Source organism: Protopterus annectens, chromosome 2.part0 (assembly GCF_019279795.1).
Source record: "Protopterus annectens isolate FY-2018-M chromosome 2.part0, PAN1.0, whole genome shotgun sequence".
Taxonomy (NCBI): domain Eukaryota; kingdom Metazoa; phylum Chordata; order Ceratodontiformes; family Protopteridae; genus Protopterus; species Protopterus annectens.
In genome coordinates, this window is record NC_056728.1 from 32,208,150 (window position 1) to 32,232,152 (window position 24,003).

Sequence of the window (24,003 nt, forward strand, 5' to 3'; positions counted from 1 at the left end):
AGCAAGATCCACACAAATGCAAATTTGGCAAGAATGCACATACACTACAGCATAATGTATTAAGGGGTGTATAGGTTGTACTTAGCATAACACTTGTTGTGTCTTTCGGCTTTTCCAGGTTAGGGGTCGCCACAGTGGAACGCCGGTCTGCTAATGATTGGCAGTAGATTTTTACGTGCAGAGTTGCCGGCCCTGACGCACAACCTTCAGCGAAGGTACGCCCATTCACGCACGTCTCCACACAGAAGACGCTTTAGCTGAGAATCGAACAGGACTACATCTTACTGTGAGGCAATAACGCTACCACAGCACCACCACCGTACTTAGCATAACACTAAATGTTCAAATTCCTCATGGCTGCAGTAGCCCTTGGCTAATTAGGTTGTATCTTGGCCAGGATACAACAACCAGCCAGCTTCACAAAGCTCTGGCTCCCTACCAACACCTTCACTCAGAGTACTGATTGTGGAGAGAAATCAGCAGCCAGAGTGAAGATTACTTCACAATTACTTCTGGACTTTCTTGCCAATAAGTACAGGGGTATTCTAAGCATGAAAACATAATAGAAACAAAAAGTTTATATTCAAAATAAGCTGTATATACAGGAAGGGGGAGGGCGGATGTGGCAATTGCAGCAGTGAAAAATTTGAACAGCTAATGTTATAGTAAGTGAAGCTTACACAACTGCAATATGGTCATAAAATCTCACTGCTCCAGGAGCCTTTGGCTACTTTGGTTGATTACCAAAGCTTATGGATATAGCAGCCCCCGTACAATGGTCAAAACAAAAACAGTCCTGGACCTGGAAAAGGAATCCAATTTGCAATGCTTTGTAAAAATATGCACAGAGGACCATTTAGATGCATCTATAATGCTTCTAGAGTCCATCCCTTTCCAATATGCCACTAAGGAAGACAAGGCTCTATTAGAATGTGCCTTAGTTCTGCATGGAAATGTTTTACCATAGTGAGAAAACAAAGAAAGATACAGCAAGGAACAACCAACAGGACCTGTCTGAATTGACACAATTGTCTTTCTCCAGTCCCATACTTGGAATTCCAAAGCAGTACAGTCTTCCTAAAGGACTACATACCAACAAGATAATACTTGAAGTGAAAAGTACGATCCAAGTATATGGAATCTATTCTCCCTGTCATACAAATTTAAAAGAGATGACTAGCTTCAAGGTACACTCTTGAAGTTTGTAAGGTCCTATATGTACATGTGTGTGTGTGTGTGTGTGTGTGTGTGTGTGTGTGTGTGTGTTTATGTATGTGTATACATATATATACACACACACATATATATATATATATATATATATATATACACATACATATACATATATTCAAACACACTTGCTTATAGAGTTATGTGTGTGTGTGTGTGTGTGTTTATGTATGTGTATACATATATATACACACACACATATATATATATATATATATATATATATATATATACACATACATATACATATATTCAAACACACTTGCTTATAGAGTTATGTGTGTGTGTGTGTGTGTGTGTGTGTGTGTGTGTGTGTGTGTGTGTGTGTGCATACACACAAACATATATATTACACATATATATGTATTCACACACGTGTATACTGTATATATTATATATATATATATATATATATATATATATATATATATATATATAAAAAACATCTTATAAACATAGAAAAACAAAGGGGTTAACCCACCATAACTGTAACCCAGACACTCTCTTCATGGTGCCGGTGCAATAAGTCAGTCAGTCTACCAAAAAAGTACCAGAAGCTGCCAGAATTGCTGGTTCAAACATCAAAAAAATAACTGGGATCTGTACTTTTTCCTGGGAAGGTTAAGTGTCACCTGTACAACAGGTGAGCTTGTGTATCAATGCGAAAGCATCTCTGTAGAACAGCCCTGAACGAAATCATAAAATGAAGAGAAGAATTCATGGACATGCTGAAATGGCTGATAAACAGTTCTTGCCAATGGAGTGAAAAGGTCATATGATAGTAACTCATACAAATGTTTAACAAGAGATAACCATCCTGAAAAGGGCCCTGGTCATACGTGAGACACCAACTAGAAAATCTTATACCCAGGTTAACATAAGATTTTCTAGCAGCAGGTAGTATGAATCCTATGGTAAACAGGTTCACAGGTGTATACTAGGTTAATGATCATTGGAGTCTTTATAAGTCTAGCCATGCAACTCAAATGTTTCCCAAGAGTAACTGTGCCTTAGAGGTTATTTTAACAGGATGTATGTTAGTTAGGGCATGTTTCAACGTCTACCTCTGTCCATTAGAGACACAGGTGTCAGACCAGAAGTGAATTTCTGATTTCCCATCTACAGGTCTAAGTTGTTCTTGAACAGGGTTAGGGAAGGAGTCTGCTTCACATGGACAGGAAGACTATTCCAGAGAATGGGGATTCTCTAAGATACATACCTGTCCCTCTAATATTTCATATTTAACTTGCAAGCAGAGTTTAAATTGTTTGGTCTGATAGTTTTGATGCTCTTAATTTTGTAGCTATGCAAAATTTCAATCAGAGTGGGATCCAAGGATGCCCTGTATGCCCGGTATATATCACCATTCAGCAGTCTGCAAGAAACATAGATACATATACATATATACATACATACATATACATATATATAGATATATATATATATATATATATATATATATATATATATATATATATATATATATAAAATAGTATAGAGATATTTTACTGAAGTATTTTGTTGTATTTCCGACCAAGCTGATAACAACATACTGTCTTGGCTGGCCCACCAATGGTTTAATGTGAATTCTTAAACCCCTGGGGGAAATGCACTTTTCTAAATATGCCTTGAATAACTTTAGATGCCAAACACAGGATCTAAGAGTTTTCATGCTCTTAAAGAGCTTATCAAAAGCAGATGTCCATAAACCATCTGACTTAGATTCACTACTGTTAGCCTTATCACCATGAGCTTCAAGCCCACATACCTGACTATCCTCCTTATCAGCTGAACGTCCCTGTAGAATGTTCATGAGATCTATATTAAATGTTAAAATTTCCAAAATGATTTTGATATAAAATTATGTTAATTTTAATGAAGCGAAACTAGAGTGAATTCAGGGACAAAAAAGAAAAAGGAAGAAGTCAGTCCTTAAGAAATTCAGTAGTGATACTCCAGGGGAAGATTCATCTTTTTACAAAGAAACTAAGATGCAACAAACGTCACCAGCTCATAAGAAAACTTGTTCTTTTCAGCAAGGGGGCTTGGAACATAGTATTACTACTGTCCTTTAGTAGTAGTAGGAGGAGGAGGGTAGGAAACACAAGTCAAGATGTATCCCTAGAAGCACTGTTGCATCTTCTGAAACCCAATTAATCCCAAATAATGTGCTCAATATTTCATCTGTTGTACTGTCAGATGTGGATTACCGGGTAATGAATAAAGGTCTGAATTTCATCCCTGGTTATTTTGCGTCTGAAGATACTTTTGTTGATGATTTGAATTCATTTTGCAGATTACTTGACCTCACACTGTATTTTGAAAACATTGGTGATAGCGATACCACAGTTTCTTCTGTACCTGAGTTTAAATTTCACAAATCCACCTTCATTCCACCTATGAATAAACGTGGATATTTTTCAAAAATGTATTCTTAAAGAATTACATTTTGGTTCTAATATAAATAGAAAATTTCTTCCCAAAACTTTAACAACATCAGAAGGTTGTGGAAGAATAAAATATAGTTATTATTTAAGCTGACAAGGGTGGTACTATAGTGGTCATGGACTGGTCTATGTATCTAGCTGAAGATGATAGCTGTATAGAATCTACCATCCTGCAGCTGTCTATGTCCATGGTTCCAACATCCAGGTTTAAGGTGGAGATTGATGAATTTTTACAGATGTCAGTTAGTGAGGGAATAATTTATGAAAAGACTTCATTTCACCTGAGAGTTAAGAATCCATTCCCACAGTATTTATATTTACCTCCTAAAATTCACAAAAATGCTAGTCAGCCACCAGGGAGTCCAATTATTTCTGAAATGGCTCCCTTACAGAACCACTTTCTGTTTTTTTGACTACATATTTGAAACCTTTATTGAAAGGTGTCAGGGCTCGTATACAGGATACAATGGAGTTCCTGAATATTGTATCTGATACACAACTGGACCCAAGGTGGTTGATGTGTACTCTTGATGTTACATCTTTGTATACCAGCATCATTCACTGGGCTGGTCTTTCATCATTAGAATACTGGTTGGGTGAAATTCCACTGTACAATCTGTGATTTAACACCTTCCTTTTATGTTTGGCGGAACACATCCTCACTAAAAATGTTTTTTATTTTAATGGAATTCGTTACTTACAGCTTAAAGGTACAGCAATGGGTGCTTCATCTGCACACATATATGCTGACCTGTTTATAGGATATCTTGAACAAATGATCATTTATGATGGTAACCATAATCTATTTCTGGATGAAATAGATATTTGGAGACGTTTTTTGGATGACTGCTGGATGGTTTGGAAATCAGATGCCATATACTTGGAATTTGTTTAATACTTAAATGAAAATAAGTGGGGCATTACATTTACAGTTAATTTTCATATGGAGTGTATTTTTTATGTTACTTTATAAAGGCAGTTGGATGGAACATTGGCCACCTCTTTATAGGAAACATTTTCACTCCAATACATTATTGCATGCCTCCAGCTGTCATCCAAAACACATTAAAAATATCCCAAAATCTCAATTCATGAGGATTCATCATATCTGCTCCACAAATGAAGCTTTTTTGTACCAAGATAAAGATTTAATAACTTGTTTCAGTGAACGTGGTTATCCTTCAACACATCTTCTGCGAATCAGCAATGAGGTTAAAAACTGTCAAGAAGTGATTTGTTAACTTACAATACTTACAAAAGGAAATCAGAACCAAAAATTAGATTAACAACCAGTTATGGTAGGAATACTCAGTATTTCATGAATTTGGTGCAACAGCAATGGGAAATTTTATTAGCCAATGACCGGCTAAATGCTTTTTTGAGTACTAGATGTCAATTCTCTTTCAGAAGAGGCAAAACCTTGAGTGGTTATTTCAGTCATTATAAACATAATTCATCTTTTTCTAGCATGACTCAGGGTACATTGGACGGCACTAAATTGGATGGTTGCTTTCCCTGCGACTATTCCTCATTTTGCAAACACATTTGCTAAATAAAGGAATTCACTAGTAAGAATACACCTCGTATTTTTAAGATCAACGTACTTGCCAACTGTAGCACTGACTGAGTGGTCTATCTTGCTGTTTGTTCATGTTCAGTATTTTACATAGGTCAAACTTCCACACCCATGAGGCTACGCATATCAGAACATCTTAGTAATATTAGAAATAAACATTCTACAAATGCTTTATATAGGCATACTATTAAACATGCCACTGCAAAATTTCAATTCATTATTATTGATAAAATACATGGCAATAGAAATTGTAAGGCTGGATGGCATAATATCGTAACTAAAAAAGAGAAAGCTTGGCTTGTGAGACTGTGTGGATTATTTCCACCTGACTTGAATGATCATTTATGAATTGAATGCTGATTGTTTGGTTTTTGATGGTGTTTTGAAATTTACTCATATATATGTGATTCTTAACTACAGTTGCTGTTATACATTGACAAAGGCTTTTGGGCCGAAACCGGTCTGTGGACTGTGATTTGACTTTATTAAAGTCTGTTTCCTCTCACACTAAGTGCTGGATGTTTTTTTTGGAGGTTTACTGTTTGATACTGGAGCCGTTGCACTTGCCATATGTGCAGAGGTATTGCTGCCTGTAAATCCATTTGCAGCATATTATAACATCTTCTCAGTTTAGGGGGAACATCCACTTTTTCTCAAAAAAAATGCATCATTTATCCTGAAACTAATCCTAGAAAAGGAAAACTCTAATGGATTCGGAGAGGACAAACTTTTCTTTGAATCAGAGTCTTAGGCTTGACAGTCAGAAAGAAAAAACCCTGTCTATGCCAGAATCCTCTATTTTCCTCAGGAATGATTGCTGCTCTCCAGATCAGAAAGCCTGTAATAAACTTCTGGTTAAAATAAGAAAAACATCATTAAGAACTGACAAAATGACTCTGGATGAGCAATGCCTAACCTTTAGTTTCTTTTTTCTAGGGATATCCCTGGAAGGAGACCTACTGAGAAATGGCACTTCATCCCTGGCAAGAGGAGTCTTTTCCTGGTCCCTCCATGAAGAACCTCAGGGGGAAATTCCCAGGCCCAAAGAAGATGGTTCTCCCATGCCAAGGCTGGACATAAGAACAGAAGAAGATGTGTCTGTTCCCCAGTCCATACTGGCCTGTGGCCCACAAAGCTACACCAGAGGGATTAATGAAAACCAGTAAGTGATCTCAGTAGCCAGCAATGGCCACTGCAGAGTTAACCACCATAAGATGAGGCATAGACTGAGCCTGTGCTGAAGGCAAAGGCTTGTGTTTTAACTGTTTCTTCATTTTAGGTAGACTGGGAGCAGGACAAGCAGAACCAGGAAGAATCTATTCTATAGGAAAGAAAAAAGCCTAACTGCCAGGAAGCTCTGCTGGGAAGAGTCAGGTAGATGGTAAATAGTTCGACAAGTGTTGAGAAGCAGCGTGCATGCACATGTATTCACACACACATAAACACACACACACACACACACACACACACACACACACACACACACACACACACACACACACACACACACACACACACACACACACACTTCCCTGTATAGTCCCACAACATTCAGAAGCAAAATGAAAAGCAGAACACAAAATAAACTGTCCTAACTTCAAACCCTTTTCACAGAAATTAAGAAAAGATGTCAAAAAAGTACTTAAAGCCTAAACATAAATTACATTTCTAGCTTCCAGGGATATCCCTAGAAAAAAGAAACTAAAGGTTAGGCATTGCTCATCCAGAGTCATTTTGTCTCAAGCAGTAAAATAATGAAGGCAAGTAGTCACAAAGTGTACACAACCACCAGAATAATCACTGTTTTATGTAATAAAAACACTTTCAAATATTTAAATCCTTACATCTCAGTTAAAATATCGCAAAACTAGTAAATTTTTTTCACAAAAACCAGACCCAGTATTCTAAAAACAGCAGATGTTCGTCGTCTCCCATTGCTGCAGTCCTGACAAATGGGTACTCCGCTGCCCACCATCGGCCCGAATATCAAAGGGCTAGAACCGGCGTCGGTCATGGGCGCCTGAGACTGACACAAGTACTTGTCAGTACAAATGCGCATGACCGACGCCATAACCTCAGTCTTTCTTGCCGCATGGTCCTAAGCAGAAGCAGTTTTTGCAAGTGCCGTTCGGCATTCTGGAATTGTCGGTTTTCGAGTTTCAGACTGGATACCAAGTTGGCTAAGTACCCTGTTGGGGACATTTTTTGTCTTTTTCTTGCCTCAGTATTGACGGATGTCAGAAAAAGTTAATAACTGTATTTCTTGTGGGAAACAGATTCCTCATAGGGATTACCATTCACTCTGTATTCCTTGTTTAGGGCCTGAGCACGACGTTGTTGGGTGTCGCTTTTGTGCTACTTTTAACAAGCGTACTATTAAACGTCGGTTGGACTGTGCTAGGCTAGTGTTTGGTAAATGTTGTAATTATAACATGCCGTCGGATTCTCCGACGACTGGTTCTTCTAAGAAGCACAAAGAAAAGTCTTTGCGGTCCAAACAGGATGAGGCGTCCACTCCGGACGTCGGTTCTGTGGAACCACTGACTGCTTCAGTGGCTCCTTCTGACAGTTTACCTGTGTGTCAGGGGGGAGCCTTTGTTACTGCAGGAAGTGGCTTCTCCTGTGTTACGCCAGGCTGAGGGTGCTTCTTTGTTGTCTGTGGCTTCCTCCCCTCATATGGTAGTTAGACCTCCTCCTTCTCAAGGCAAAGGCCATTCTAAATCTAGGTCTTTCCCTGCTGGTGCTCATCCCCAGGGTCCAGCCCCTAGGAAGCACATGTTAAAAATGGCTGAAGATTTGATTACTTTAATTGCCCCCCCCCCCTGTGAAGAGGCCCAGGATAGACACAGAGTTGGAGGGTCTGGTTCAGTCTTCCAATGAGTCAGATTCCTCTGTGGAAGAGCTTCAGGATTTCCCTCCCTATTCTGATTCAGAGGCTGAGGACGCTACCCCCTCTGCGTCCCCTCCAGAAGATTTTTCTTTCTCTGAAACTTTGCATTCCATGAGGGAACATTTCCAGTGGGATGGCCAAGATTATTCTGATTCTCGTAAAAGGCTAAGAGAATTCTTGTTTTTACCTCAGCACAGGCCTTTGGCTATTCCCCCTGTACTGGATGTTGTTCAGGATGTATTTTCTGAGGCGGCCCTTAACCCAGATTCTCTGCCTCCTGCCCCAGTTAAACCAGATAGATACTACAGGGTTCCGGAAGCTCACAAGTACTTGTATAAGAGTCCTAGGGCTGATCCAGAAACTATTTCTCAAGGCCCCAAAGGTGTTAAGGCTTCTGTGGTTAAGAATCCAGTTCCTCTGGACAACGATGCTAGGGCCCTGGATAGGTGGGGTAAAAAACTGTATACCTCTTTTACTTTGGCTATGAGAGCTTTAAATTGTCAATTTCATATGCTCAGGTATCAGAATTATTTGCTAAGTCAATTAAAATGTAAAGTTGATGCTTTAGCTGAAGGTGTTGACTGTAAGAAGCTTCAGGATTTAGTGCATGCTTCTGACCAGGTTGGTAAGCATTCTTTGCAGTGTGGTTTTGATGCTTTACAAGCTTCTTCCAGGGTGGCTGCTACTAGTTCTGTTGTTCGCAGACATGCCTGGCTTAGAGATCAGTCCTTGTCAGAGCATGTTAAGGCTCGCATTATGGATGCTCCTTTGCAATCTGATGTTCTTTTTGGCCCTCCAGTGGAATCAGTTTTGAAAAAAATGGAGGAAAAAGCTAAGTCTATGCAGACGGTAAAAGACTTCTTACAGGTTCAGCCCCCTAAGTTCAGTAGGAATTGGCCTGCTAAGGGATGGTCTTTTCCCTCTTCGGATTTTCATTCTAGGGGCAGGTCGAGGCATGGTAGAGGTAGGGCTTCCTCTCAGGGCCCTGTTACTTCTAGACCTTTGAGTTCTTTTACCCCTTCTGCTGGGGTGGGCAGGGGTCAGTCCTTTCGGAAGCAGTCCCAATGACCTGTGTCTTCAGCTGCCGGACTCTGCTTTGCTGGCAGCTCCTCTAGGAGGAAAACTGGGGCTTTTCAAACGGAATTGGCATTTGGTTACCCAAGACAAATGGGTATTGGACATTATAACTCGAGGCTACAAGTTTTATTTTCACACATTCCCTCCTTTCAAAGGTATGCCGGATGTGCCTCATCAGCAAAGACTGGAAGCGCAGGCACAGATTTTTCTCTGCTCGGTTGGGAGCAATACAGGCAGTTCCTTCTGTGGAAAGAGGCACGGGTTTTATTCCCGTCTTTTCTTAGTGCCAAAGAAGGGAAATACTTGGAGGCCCATTCTGGATTTATCCATTCTAAACACCTTTCTGGAAATTCCGAAATTCAAGATGTTAACACTGCAGCAGCTGTTGCCTATGCTGGGCAGAGATCACTGGATGGTGACTTTGGATCTCAAGGAGGCCTATCTTCACATTCCTATCAGGCCCAGTTGCAGGAAATTCCTGAGGTTTCGGACTGGGAATTTGCATTATCAGTTCTCTGAATTGCCCTTTGGCTTATCTACTGTGCCCAGGGTGTTCACAAAAGTCCTGGCTCCAGTAATAGCTTTTCTCCGGCTAAGGGGAATTCAAATTTATCCTTATCTGGACGATTGTTTGATACTGGCTCAGGGCGAGCACGAACTTTTTCGACATCTGCAGTATGTGATGACAGTTTTCAGATGCCTAGGGTATTCTGTGAACGAAATAAAGTCCAGTCTAGTACCCTCACAGGAGATGTGTTTTCTGGGTGTGAGACTGAATACAGCTACTCAGATGGCATTTCTTACCCCGGACAAACAAAGAAATCTTCACCTATACTTCCAACAGCTATCCGTAATGTCCAGGCTGACTGCAAGGACAGTCCTTCAAGCCTTGGGGTTCATGGCATCTTGCATTCTAGTACTTCCCAATGCCAAACTGCATATGAGGAAGCTACAATGGTATCTCAAAAGCATTTGGACTCAACACAGCCACGATTTGGATACTGTCACCTAAACAAGGGACTCTCTGTGACCCAACCGGAGGCAAGTCAGATATTAACGACAGACGCCTCGGAGTCAGCCTGGGGAGCTCATTTCAAAGGAAAATGGATTCAAGACCTTTGGCCCCCGGAGCTGCTTCACTTGCATATCAACATGAAGGAGATGCTGGCAGTTCAATTTGCATTGAAAGCATTCAAGGATCTACTTCGACCGGGACTGGTGTTGATTCGAACAGACAACACAACTGTCATGTGGTACATCAACAAGCAGGGGGGAACTCATTCTTACCCTCTTTGCAGACAAGCAATGCTGTTATGGGAAACTGCTTTGGATCTGCACATCACTCTTCGAGCACAGTTTCTGAGCAGACAGATGGTGGATCCTCACGAATGGAAGTTGGACCCTCAGGTATTTCTTCAGTTGACCATGGCTTGGGGAACTCCAGACATAGATCTGTTCGCTTCTCCTTTGAATTCCCAACTACCTCTGTTTTGCACAAGGCTGTTTCATCCGAAAGCCTGGAAAATAGATGCACTATCCTTCAGTTGGAGCAACCTTCACGTGTATGCCTTTCCTCCTCTGCCTCTTCTTCCAAAGGTCCTGTTGAAAGTCAGGAGGGACAAACCTTGCATGATCCTTATAGCGCCGGATTGGTCTCGTCAACATTGGTACCCTCTGTTGAGGAGCCTAATTCACGGGACACCTTGGCCATTACCACGGATTCCTCACTTATTGTCTCAAGAAGACAATCATTTTCTCAATGTCAGGGTGCAATCCCTACACCTGACAGCCTGGCGCATTCAGTTTTAGAGGATGGGGGCCTTCAGCTCCCTCAACAAGTTTTAGATGTCCTTTTGGAAGCCAGGCGTCCTAGTACTCGAAAAATTTATGCTGATAAATGGAAGAGATTTTTTCTTTGGAGTTCAGCTAAAGGCCTTGATGTCACTTTGCCTAATTTGAGTTGTACTTTGCAATATTTGACTATGTTACTGGACAAGGGTTTGTCCTTCTCTTCTATAAAAGTGCATGCTGTAGCTATTTCTGCTCACTATGATGGTGATCCTCCTTTATTTTCACATCCTTTGCTTAAACAGTTTCTTAGAGGGGCAAAGAATATAAGACCCCCACGGAGGGCTCCTACTCCTGCCTGGGATCTTAATTTTGTTTTGGAAAAACTGACTCTGCCTCCTTTTGAACCTGCAGCTACGGCTGAATTGAAGTTGTTGTCCTGGAAGACTGCTTTTTTATTGGCTGTTACTTCTGCTAGAAGGGTATCTGAATTACAGGCTCTCATGGCAGTGGAACCTTTTCTGATTTTTCACCAGGACAGAGTTTCCTTGCGTACTAATCCTACTTTTCTGCCTAAGGTAGTTTCTAATGTGGCATTGAACCAATCTATACATTTGCCTACTTTTTATGCTAACCCCCAAAATGAAGGGGAAAGAGTTTTGCATTCTTTGGATGTGCATAGGCAGTTACGGTATTATTTGTTCAGAACCAATGAGTTTAGGAGATCTCAACAGTTATTTGTTTCGTTTGCTGTGGCTTCAAGTGGGAAAGCTGTCTCAAAGCAAACTATTTCCAAGTGGATCGGCCATTGTATTGCTTTTTGTTACTCTCATCATGGAAAGGAGGTTCCAGTTGGGATCAGGCCTCATTCTACTAGGGCTACGGCCACCTCTACTGCTTTTTTGAGAGGGGTAGCTACTAAAGACATTCTGGAGGCAGCTACTTGGAGTTCTGTACATACCTTTACAAAGCATTATCATTTGCCTCTTTATTCTAGGTCTAGGGCTGGGTTTGCCACTGCAGTCTTGCAGGGCATGTCTGCAGCTCCTCCTGCTATTTAGTTGGCCGGCCTCCCTTTTTCCGTTGCTCTGGGATTCTACCCATTTGTCAGGACTGCAGCAATGGGAGACGAACATAGTACAGTTTTGTACCTACCATAAATGTAGATGTTCGAGGATCTCCATTGCTGCAGTCCTATTTTCCCTCCCTCCTTCCCCCTTTTTCTTTTTAGATTGGGGTTTTTGGGTGGTGTTTTTTTTTTGCATTCTGACGTCTGAGGCAAGAAAGACTGAGGTTATGGCGTCGGTCATGCGCATTTGTACTGACAAGTACTTGCGTCAGTCTCAGGCGCCCATGACCGACGCCGGTTCTAGCCCTTTGATATTCGGGCCGATGGTGGGCAGCGGAGTACCCATTTGTCAGGACTGCAGCAATGGAGATCCTCGAACATCTACATTTATGGTAGGTACAAAACTGTACTTTTCTGACAAGAAACTTCTGATATCAAAACAATTCCCAACATTCTTCATAAAATAGAAAATACATAACAAAATATTAAAAAAATAAATAAAAAAGCAATATCTTGTGTGTGGAAGTTTACCCCTATGGGATTTATCTGCCAAAAATTAAGCCTGTAGTCAGTTGCTGTTCTTGTGAAGCCTCTCAGCTGTTATCCCTTGAGGCAACTCAGAATGTCCAAATTTTCCTGCACAAATGGGCTGTCCTATCAGAGTGAAGGTGCAGGAGATAGACGAAGCTGGCCAGCTGTTGTAAGGTTACTATAGCAACATAGGTTCATAGGTTGGTACTAAGCTATCGACCCTAGGGCCTATACAAGCCTTGCCATAACAATTCCCCAGATATTTCTTCCCACAATATTTACTTCCCTGGAACATGTGCTCCATGTGTGGAACATATATAGGAAAAAGGTCTGGTTATGCTATGTTACATCAGAAGCACAAATGCCTAATAAAACACATCTAGGAACTTAGCTTTATCAATAAATCTTGAAGACAATGTTTTGTTGCTAATCACAACATCAAATTTTGCCAGTATCATTTCTCATCTTAGAAGCTACTATGCCTAATGTTTGGTAACTATTTGGAAAACTGAAGTACAAAGAATGTTGTCACATATTTTGTAGATAAGCTCTTAATTAAATCAATGAAGTCATTGCTATCTACAAATGATCTTATTAAAAAAAATGAAGGTGCACAGCCAGGTATATTTTAAAGAAATTGATGTGCATTTAAAGTGCACATTTAGTCTGCCTTTAGTTTCTGAATAGCAAACTAACACATTACAAAAATTATATAATGCAAATTCCAGAGCAGCCTTTGGGAAAAATATAGACCTGGTAACATATTTTGTTATAGAAACTGACTCTTTGCACATTTAAACTAGTGATCCAGAAATGCATGCAGCTAATTTCATAGTTATCAAAGCTTTGTAAGATAAGCAACACAATAAATTCATTCTACTGAATCTGAGAGGCTCAAAATAGTCTTATGTTAATTTTTTTTTCCAAAACATATGGCCATTTTCAGGCACTAAGAGGGAGTTTCATACAAGATAGCTTTGGATGAAAATCATCTCTTAAAAAGGGTGCAAAGTTAACTGGAAGGGATGGCGGCAACTGATGTTCTGAAAAAGAAAACAAGATGAAATGACTGTAAGATGCAACTTAAAAGGATTAACACTTTAGATAGCCGGCAGGTATGGCCCTATCAATTGTACTTCTGAGAATAAACATGAGATGCTCAGGCTTAAGAGTGTATGACAGGTGAACCCCTTGCCTTGAGTTTTGACCAATGCCCACCTCACTTAAATATGTTTCACACTGCACAACTGGAGAGCAATGTTATAAGCAGTGGCTTCCAAAGATTTCATATATCCCACTCTAAGCCCAGTGCCTTCAGTGCTAGTGTATCAGTGATAGTGTATCAAGTTTTCATTGTCATTACCCCTTCTTGCTTGTATGGCAACAAGCTGGTATCATCCAAATCATAGTTGCACACCTATGACACACTTCACACACACTATTAAATGAGCCAACTATACAAGTAACTTATAGTAGCCATTGCTGAGCAGTCACCCTTCAAACGGCAGATGCCAACAGTTGTAATTCACCAGTTAAATACAATTACTGTTCTATAAACTAATAAAATAATAAAAAAACAGCCATAAGGAGTTTTCACACTTTTTAAAACTATTTAGTAACTGCAAAATACTCACAGAAAGAATTTACAAAATTAGCTCAATGACTATGGGCAGGAGCCAGTCTCTGTTCTCATCTGTAATTGATAAATAATTACTTCACTGCTCTCAACCATAAAGTCCAATACATACTTCAAATGAAAAACAAAGACTAATAAAATATGCTGCTACACTGAAATTTTACAGAAGAGTGACATCATTTGAAAAAAAAAATACTCCATAGGGTTATCCCTGAATGGTGCAACAATGGGAAACCTTCAGTCAGCACTTTCTAGGAAATCCTCAATTTTTGCTTTTGGTACAGGAGTTTTAGATCCTCACTTCCTGCTAGATTAAAATTTTGAATCCAAATAACATCTTTCAAGAAAAGTTGTTTAGATAATCAGAATGTTCCAACCCAATTAAGATAACATAGTTTCTTACAGGAAGTAACATTTTTCAAAGGTCTGCTACATTAGAAATAATACAGGTTTGTATAGCTTTTCATGTATTAATTTGATAAAAAGGGTAAACCATATACTCATGCTACTGGCATAGACCTGGAAACTAAATTAGGAAAGCAGGCTGTAATAAATATAGGACACTTAAGAGGCATTTTATCCTTACAACCCATGCAAGGGGAGACCTCCTGTACCTCATGTGTAATTATAACTAAAAACACCTTGGAGACATGTTTGCTTCAGAAAGTTCAAATATTCTGCTCAATCAGCAGTTACTATTCAAACAAGATGTTTCCCCACCATGTAGAAATTTTAGATGCTTCCATCTTGACTTGGAGGAGCACATCTCATTCTCTTCAATATAAAGACACTTTCTTAAAAATTCAAAATACGCAATATTGTCTTGGAAATATAAACTGTTCTTACATGTTCCAGATTAAAAGTTTTCATGAAACACTGTATGACAGCAAATCCCATTCATATACTAGATGCTTGTTTCAAAATCATATTCTGATTATTCTGTGTTACGAGAGTTTGTTTAAACTTTACAAACAATTGCCAAGAGTCATTTAGCTAATCTTTGTCTGGGGTTTCACATGCAGCATTTGAAAATGAGAGTCAACAGGGCTAGGCTACATGCTTTGTATCATCAGCAAAAAAAAAAAAAGCAATGACTTGATGGAAAATGTGGAAGGGTCTGCTGCATTCAAGGTTAGGATGAAATACATCTGTGTGTGAGGATATTTGATACAACAGTGTACCTTCAAAGAGATGTTATTGGATCAGTAAATCTTAACACTTGGGTTTTACTGCCATGCCTCAGTCCCTATGAAGGCGAATGCTGGTACTGTGCTTGAGGCATCAGATAACTCAGTATTGCTCAGAGCTTTATTCTGCCCTTTAAACTCAAAACGACTTGTAGGGGCTTCTACCTGCAACAAGCTGTTTTCTTACAATGAAACATGACTACAGCAACAAACGTTTGCATAACAGTACAATAAATAGGAGACTATGTACAACTTTTATTAGTGGAAGGAGGGAGAGTATATCTATTACTACAGTGCTCTCTCATCAAACAGCTATTATTTTAACTATACTTACACAAACTGTCCTATTTTCTTTGGTGAAGGTCAGTATAATGATAAATAATACCTTTTTGGTAGATTCCAAATACTACTCATTGAAGGATGACAGTTACAAATCACCGGAAGCAAAGCTGCTCCTAAACCTGTCCTAAGGTTGGAATGTGAACCCGCTTGGTGAGTTTTGTGAAGGTGTGCACAGTAGACAATATGGCAGCCTCTAAAATATCACATACAGCTACATTTCTGAAGTACAATGCTGATGTTATTTTTGCTTCTGTGAAATTAGCTTTTATTGCACCTTGTGGTCCTGCAGAGTGGTGCTAGCAGCAGAGAGGCTAAAACAGTGACTGCTAACCTGATAGTGTTTGTTTTCCTGCTACTACCTGGGCGACTGTCCGATCTAGCTAAACTGCAAGTATTTCTGCTTCTTGAACTGTGTTAAACTGTTTAAAGTTGTTTTTGCACCTGCACTTTTAAAGTTTTATTTATTTATTTATTTATTTATTGCAATTGGTTTACCAGGATAGTCCATTGGGCCATAATAAACCCATTTTCAATGGAGTCCTGGGGAGAAAAGCTCCAAAAATACATTCTTCATATTTGTCCTGTTTGTTGCATTTACCTGTTGAGGCTACACACTCAAGTGCGCTAGCCTGTGTTACATATTTATTGCATTTTCCTGCTGTTTGTTGCAAAAAAGAAAAAAAAAAATTTCCTTGTTTCCTGTCTTTCCTGACCTAGAGTAGTCCAAATACAGGCTTTGCTGTATTCTGGACTATTGGAAAGTTCCTGTGTTGCCCATTTCCTTTCTTGGATAAAGGGAGGCTTCTTTGTTCGCCAGTGGCAGTGGGGAGCTTGGAGCAGCCTATCTATCCCTGGAGGAGTGTTCCCAGTACAAGAATCTGGTAGTCTATTGGCCGTTTTGGGCCAATTTCTAGCTCTTTCAAGTCCCCCTGTATAAAACCTGCTTTAGCGCGGCTTTGCACGATTTTGCGCATAGTGAAGCATCGGGCAGCGCCGCTTAATTGGGTTTAAACCATTCTCGGCTCCACAAAGTCTACTCTTCACTTTTTCCCTTGGAACTGATCTAGTTCTCATAATAAACACCCTATTCCCACTCTAAAGCCTGACACTTGCTCACTAAAGCAATTATATAAGTCAGCACTAAAAAATTAAAGCACTACACCCTCACAAACTCCCCTTGAGTACTTTGTTCCTCGTTGGCCCTTTTTTTTAATTATAAAGGAATTCCCAATACTATTCTAGCTTGTCCAAAGGTCAGTTGTCAATCTCCTCTCCGGTCCAGCTGGTGAATCTGGGAATCTTGAGGCAATGTTACAACTGCCTCATGTACACAGACAACCTTCTCCTCCTCCCAACAAATTCCAACACATGTGAGAGATGCAACCATATAGCCAAACTGGAGGCTAAGCTCTCTCAACTCAGTACTGGCGTAACCAGTCAGAAGGAGAAGGAAACCATACTCACTACAATTCCAGTCTCACATAGACCTACCACAACAGCAAACCAAACACATAAACACACAAAAACATACTTGGAGGCTCTAAATAAAAATCTGCCTAAGCAGCAGAGACCTCCAAAACAGACACCCAAGCAACCCCTACGCCAAAACAAAACACGTGCAACACATAGCTTACAAAGCCAGTGTGCCGAACAGTCACAGCCCTTAAGGCTAAACAACACACCTGATACACTTGTAATAGGTGACTCTATCGTCAGGCACACTGACGTCCCGCTCACCAGGCTGAACAAGGAGAAGGTCACGGTGAGCTGCCTGTCGGGTGCTAGGATCCGCCACATAACACAAGCACTCAGGTCACTCCAAGGAAAGTACAAATATGACTCAGTCATTGTCCATGCTGGTGTGAATGACCTGTGACGTACCTCCCTGGACTACATGAAAAGAGACATAGAGGAGTTCTCTGAGCATGTAGCCCAGGCCGGTATGACCCTGACCTTGAGTAGCATCTTACCCTCACCAAGTATGATGCCACAATATGAAGACAAGATGATCAATTTCAACAATTGGCTTAAGTATTGGTGTCACTCAAAGGGGATCCAATGCCTGTCTGCCTGGGATGACATGCTCGACAAGCCACGATGATTCGCTAGGGACGGCTTGCACCTGTCACCCCTGGGCTTTCGGATATTGGCAAAGGCTCTTGCCACCCCCATAGTGCCTTTTTTAGGCAAGGCTCAAAAGACAAACCCACCTCCATAGGTATCACAAGGGATAAGAAACTAAGAGTAATGCTACTCAACGCCAGAAGTCTAAACCACAAGATGCATGCACTCGAAACTCTCCTTAGCATGGAGAACATCGATATCTGTGCAGTAACAGAAACCTGGTTCAAGGCTCCCGAGAGCACCCCAGCACTACCAGGTTATACCTCATACCATATTTTTTGGCCCCAAAACTTGGACCAAACCACAAAAGGAGGGGGAGTATCAATATTCGTCAAAGATACCCACACCTCCAGGTTGGTGACACAGCACGAAGCATCAGAGACTATCCATGTGCAACTAACAGTGGGTAAAACTGCCTTCCAGTTTACAGCCTGCTACAGCCCACCGTCCCAAACCCAGGAACCCCACTCGGCCTTCTTGAGAACACTGGAAAATATGAAGGTCTCTCCAAACACCACTATATTGGGCAACTTCAACTACCCTAACATAGACTGGGAGCATTACTCTAGCTCCAACACCCTAGCCCGAAGGTTCCTAGAATTTATTAACTCAAATGCTATGGAACAACTTGTTGTCACTCCCACAAGAGGTGAAAACATACTGGACATGATCATCACCAACATGGGGACTCTATGCTCCAGGCCAGAAATGTATCCCTCACTGGTAAGATAAGACCATAAACTAATCTCACTAGATATTCACATCCCGACCCCAGCCCCTGCCCAGAAAACCACAGTGAAAAACTTCTCTAAAGCAAATTTCACACCCCTCAAAACTGAGGTGGAATCCTTCAAAGCCCTCGGGCCTGTGGAAAATACGGCCCAGACCGCAGAATCCTTTATAAACGCATTCTATGAACACCTTCAGGAATGCATGGATCATGCAATCCCAAATAAAACCAAGACCTAATCCTCCAAAGTTAGGTGTCCTGTCTGGTGGACCCCAGCCATAAACAAACTATACAATAGAAGGAGGAAGCTACTACATGATAGAGCAAAATCCCAAAAAGGGAAGGCATCTCTGATCAGTATAAGCAAAAAACTACGGGCACTCATAAAATCGTCTAAGGCCAGCTTCGAGAGAAAAATTGCACAGGACACTAACAATAATCACACGGCTTTCTTTAGTTATGTTAGGAACCTGGGTGGGAATTCCCAGATATGTTCAGAATTAGTCCAAAATGACAAAAAATACACCGAACCCACAGACATTGCCAACATCCTAGCTGACAGGTTCAGCGCAAACATCCCCCCCCCCCTTCCCCACCAAAAGGGCAAATATCTATCCCAGCAGAGTGCTGCCCCCCTGACATCTCAGATGCTCAGGTAAGAGCCGCCCTCTCCAAAGCAAAAAACACAGCATCAATGGGACCAGACGGTGTCCCGGGCTGCGTCCTACATGAACTCCAAGAAGAACTAAACCCAAACATAAAACTACTGTTCAATCTCAGCCTTACTACAGGATATGTACCCAAAGAGTGACGTACAGCAACAGTGGTCCCTCTCCACAAAGGTGGTGCCTCAACGGATCCTGGAAACGATCGCCCCATAAGCCTGACTAGCTTGGTCTGCAAAGCTATGGAAAGGATCATCATGGAACTCATAAATAAAGATATTGGGGACCTACAGACACTGGATCCTACCCAGTTCGGCTTTGTTAAGGGCAGATCCTGCCTCTTAAACCTGGTTGATTTCTTTGAAACAGTCACCAAGGCCATTGATGAGGGGAAGGTGGTCCACACAGCCTACCTGGACCTTGCAAAAGCCTTCGATACAATACCCCACTCAGGCATTATAGATAAGATCACCAGCTTAAATATAAACCCCTATGTCACTAGATGGGTTGCAAACTGGCTCAAGGACAGAACCCACATGGTTAGAATTGCAGGAGCCATGTCAGACTCCAAACCAGTTACAAGTGGCGTCCCACAAGGCTCAGTCCTGGGATCGCTCTTGTTCGGTATATATTTCTCGGAGGTACAGGCTAACACAGAAGGACTGTGGCTGACCAAGTAAAAAGCAGCTCCACGGGTAGAAACACTCAGTCCAGGAATCACAAATGTGATACAACCAGAAATAAACTGAAGTTAAATAACTTTAATGAATAAAAACAGAAGAATTAATCAAGCGCTTTCGCCTGGTTCCTACCAGGCTTTATCAAGATACTGCTCAGTGAAAAGTAAAACCATTTTGTATCATTATACATACATCAGGTGATCACTTAATCGACCACTCCTGGTGTTAATTATGGTAATTAGTTAAAAGTTTAAACATTTTTTAAGGTGTCTTTGAAGTATTTTTTAAGGTGTTAAAATATTTGTACTCCCTGCAAGTCAATAATACTGCAATAACACGTTGTTTTAAAAACTATCTAGATACCTTGTGTGTCAAAAAATCTTGTAAAAATAAATACATATAAGTAGTTAATGCAAACCACGAATAATTCATGCAGTGTGTTAAATAATTTTTAAAAGTGCAAATACTAAGAACAAATATTAAAAAATATATACAAATATGCACTTAAAATATTCTAAATATAAATCCTTATAGTAAAAACATGTACTTCTGGTCAAAAGTTAATAACGTAAAATAAAAATTCATCATTAACTAACTGCCTGTTAATTACCTGGCATTTTCAAAACAGTTTTTTTGTTTACTCATAATTTCTCCCTGCTAGGCTTTAGTGCACTTGCTATACTGATGCTATCATTTAGACCTGGGGGTCTTGCTGCATTTAATTTCAATTGCCACAAAAGTTCTTTATGCTCTAGACGAGTCTCCCAGTCCCCTCCTCTAGGATCCTGGGTGACCTGGTCTAGGACAAGGAATTTTAGATGCATGTTAATACATTGCATTGAATGTTTAAAAAAAAGCATTAGTATCTTTCTTCTTACTAATTTCGTATAGATGCTCATAAATCCTTTTTCTTAGTGGCCGCTCGGTCTTGCCAACATAAAAACTGTGACACTCCATGCAAACACCGAGGTAAACCACCCCTTTTGATGCGCAGTTAAAATATTTTGTTGTACTAATCTCAAAGTTCCTAGAGGGAATGTGTAAACTATTATTATTGTATATGTGTACACACTGGTTGCATGTACCACATTTGTAGGTACCTACCTTGTTAGAAAAATGTGAATGTGTTTTTCTGTTATTTTTATTCTCAAATAGGCCCTTTAGATTAATATCTCTCTTTCTTGTGAATCCAGGCTTGGCGGGTACAATTTTGTTAATGTCCTCCTGTAATGTCAAAACTGGCCAATATGTCAAAATAGTCTTTTCTACCTGTTGGGAGTCCCTAGTGTATGTATACACAAAGTTATTGTGTATACATACACTAGGGTATGTATACACAAAGTTATTGTATGACAACTGTCGGTCAGCCTCTTGAGTGTGCTCTAAAATCTTACCTTTCCCAAGTAATGGTGGATACTTAGATTCCCTGTTGTCAAGAATCTCTTTAGCTAAATTATCCACAAGATGGACTGGATAGCCTCTCTCAAGAAAGAGTTTTTTTAAAAAGTCAACTTCTTTAAGAAATAAATCCTGAGTACTTGACATCCTGGATGCACGAATGAGTTGACCTTTTATTATACCCTTTTTCTGATAAAAAGGGTGCCCACTATCAAAATGTAAGAATGTGTTGGAAAAAGTCGTCTTTCTATATATTTGGGATTGGAAAAAGTTGTTGACATAATCTTTGAATAAAAAAACATCCAAATAATGTAAAGAATTTTTGCTCACATTATGTGTGAAAGCCAAAAAATCTGTAGTGGAATTAATGTACGTGATGAAATTTGAAAAACTGTCCATGTTACCATCCCATAATATGCACATGTCATCCAAGTAACGTTTGTAGTAAGTAATATGCTCAGCCCAACCAGATGAAAAGATGTATTTATTTTCCCAATAGTATAATACTATGTTCGTGTATGTTGAGGCACATGGAGCACCCATCGCTACACCTTTCTTTCACCGGAATACTTCTCCATTAAAATAGATGAAGTTATTCTCAAGAACTACTTCCATGAATTCCACTATTAGCCTAACCATGTTATTACTTAGGTCAGATTGTGTTGTCAAAATTTCATTAAACCAATCTATACCTATTGAATGAGGAATACTGGGAAATAGCTCTATGATGTCAATGGTTACCATTAATATCCCTGGGTTGTAAAAATTTTTTTGGACATCATTAAAGAAATTCCCAGGAGTCTTTACAAATATATTTTATGGTTGAAACAAATTCTTTTAGTGTCTGATCGATATATTTCCCTAGAGGCTATGTAATACTCCCGGCTCCTGCTACTATAGGTCTGAATTTTAAAGGGTTCAGACCTTTGTGCACTTTTGGAATCCCAAAAATTACCGGGATCCTAGGTTTTGGGACATGGAAATAGTTATGTAATTTCTCGTTAATAGCACCTTGCATCAAGTTATCCATTAACATAAAGTTGATCTTAGGGTACGCAATGTTCACTTCATTCCTAGAAACTAGTTCATAAGTGTCAGCATCCTGTAGCAAAATATGAATATATGTTTCATATGCCCAGTTGTACATTAGAACAACACCACCACCCTTATCAGGTTTCATTACCCTGATACCCTCCTCTTTGAGTAAATTAGTTAACTGATATAGGTGGAAATCAAAGTTATCAGGTGGTTGGTTTGCACTAAGTGCTTGTTTCTTTCTTAGATCCATTTCTACTAATTCCTCAAAAATTCTTAAGGTGGAGTGGGTGGGGAGGGGGTTAAAAGTACTACACCTTGTGTTTATGTGGTTAGTTAAAGATTACCCTTTAAAGAATAATGCAAGATTTAGTCTCCTGATGAATAATTTGAATTCTACTAGTGTTTTGGATAAATCCATGCTGCGTAAGGGGACGAAGTGAAAACCTCTCGTAAACAACTCGAAAAAGTCAGAGGTTGGTATAATTTCCGTAAAGTTGTAAATAGTGTAGTTGTCCTTGGTTACCACCTTGTAATTACCACTAGATGAGTCCCTATCAACATCTTCATCATTAACTAAACCACCTTCATTGGAATCAGTTACCTGCGTAATCTGTTCCAATTCTGTTGGTAGAACATTGTATTCCTGCCCCCTGGTCTGCCCTGGGGATACTGAAAAACCTGATGCTGATTTTTGTATTGTCTTTTTGAGCCAGTCGCTCACTTCTCCTGGGTGGGTCTGCTAATGGGGTATTAGTGTTCTCAGTGTTATCAGCAATGTCAGTTCTCCCTTCATCATTAGAAGTATTACGTTTAAATTTTCCTGGCAAGGGGTAAGCCCTCCCATCCCTATATTCAATCAAGTCACGCTCCAACTTTCTTATCTTACGACTGACTATCTTAACACAATGTTGGTCCACTTCGTTAAAAACTTTATCATAACATTGTTTAATACTAGGAAAGTTCTTGTCTTTGACAATACTGTCATTTAATGTTGTTAGTTCATTCAGTAAAAAGTTAGCTTTAGTTTCATAATCTTGGATCATGAGATCCAACATTTCCAAACCAGTTTTATCGAACAGTTCCACCAACTTCGTGTATAAGTTAGTGCCCAACACAGCGTTGTTTGGAAACTTGAAACAACGTAGTCCTTTCGGAATACGTTGCACATGAACACACTCTCTCAAATAGTCTATCTCCAGTTGTGTGTTCTTGTAAGCGTATAATTTATCATTTAGTTTATCAAAGTCACGCTCCATACAATTGTAATGCTTTTGGGAACTCAAAACAGTACCTTGTTTGAAAGAAAATTGCTGCTCAGTCCAAGCATGAAAGTTAAAGTCCTTACGCTGACCACCATTCCCATTGACGCAGCTCGATTGCACTCTGGCTTGCTGTTCCTGAAGATCTGTTCCGACCAATAAGATCTCGTCAGGAAGTGTCGCTCTAAACACGCCATTCGGCTCCCCTAGTGGTGGTGGCGTACGCTTTGTGTTCAGTCCTTGTTGTTGGTTTCCAGGTAGCAAGGAAGTGCAGCTAGCATTGCGTGAATTTAAGAGTTTGTTCATTTGTGTTAACAACGATAAGACTTGGTTAAA

At 40.0% G+C, this 24,003-nt stretch overlaps 1 protein-coding gene across 1 annotated transcript in view; it reads right to left on the reverse strand.

Annotated features, from left to right (window-relative positions):
• UNC80 (unc-80 homolog, NALCN channel complex subunit) overlaps positions 1 to 24,003 on the reverse strand; it is a 5,631,640-nt gene that overhangs the window by 837,183 nt on the left and 4,770,454 nt on the right. The gene's annotated exons all lie outside the window — the stretch shown is intronic.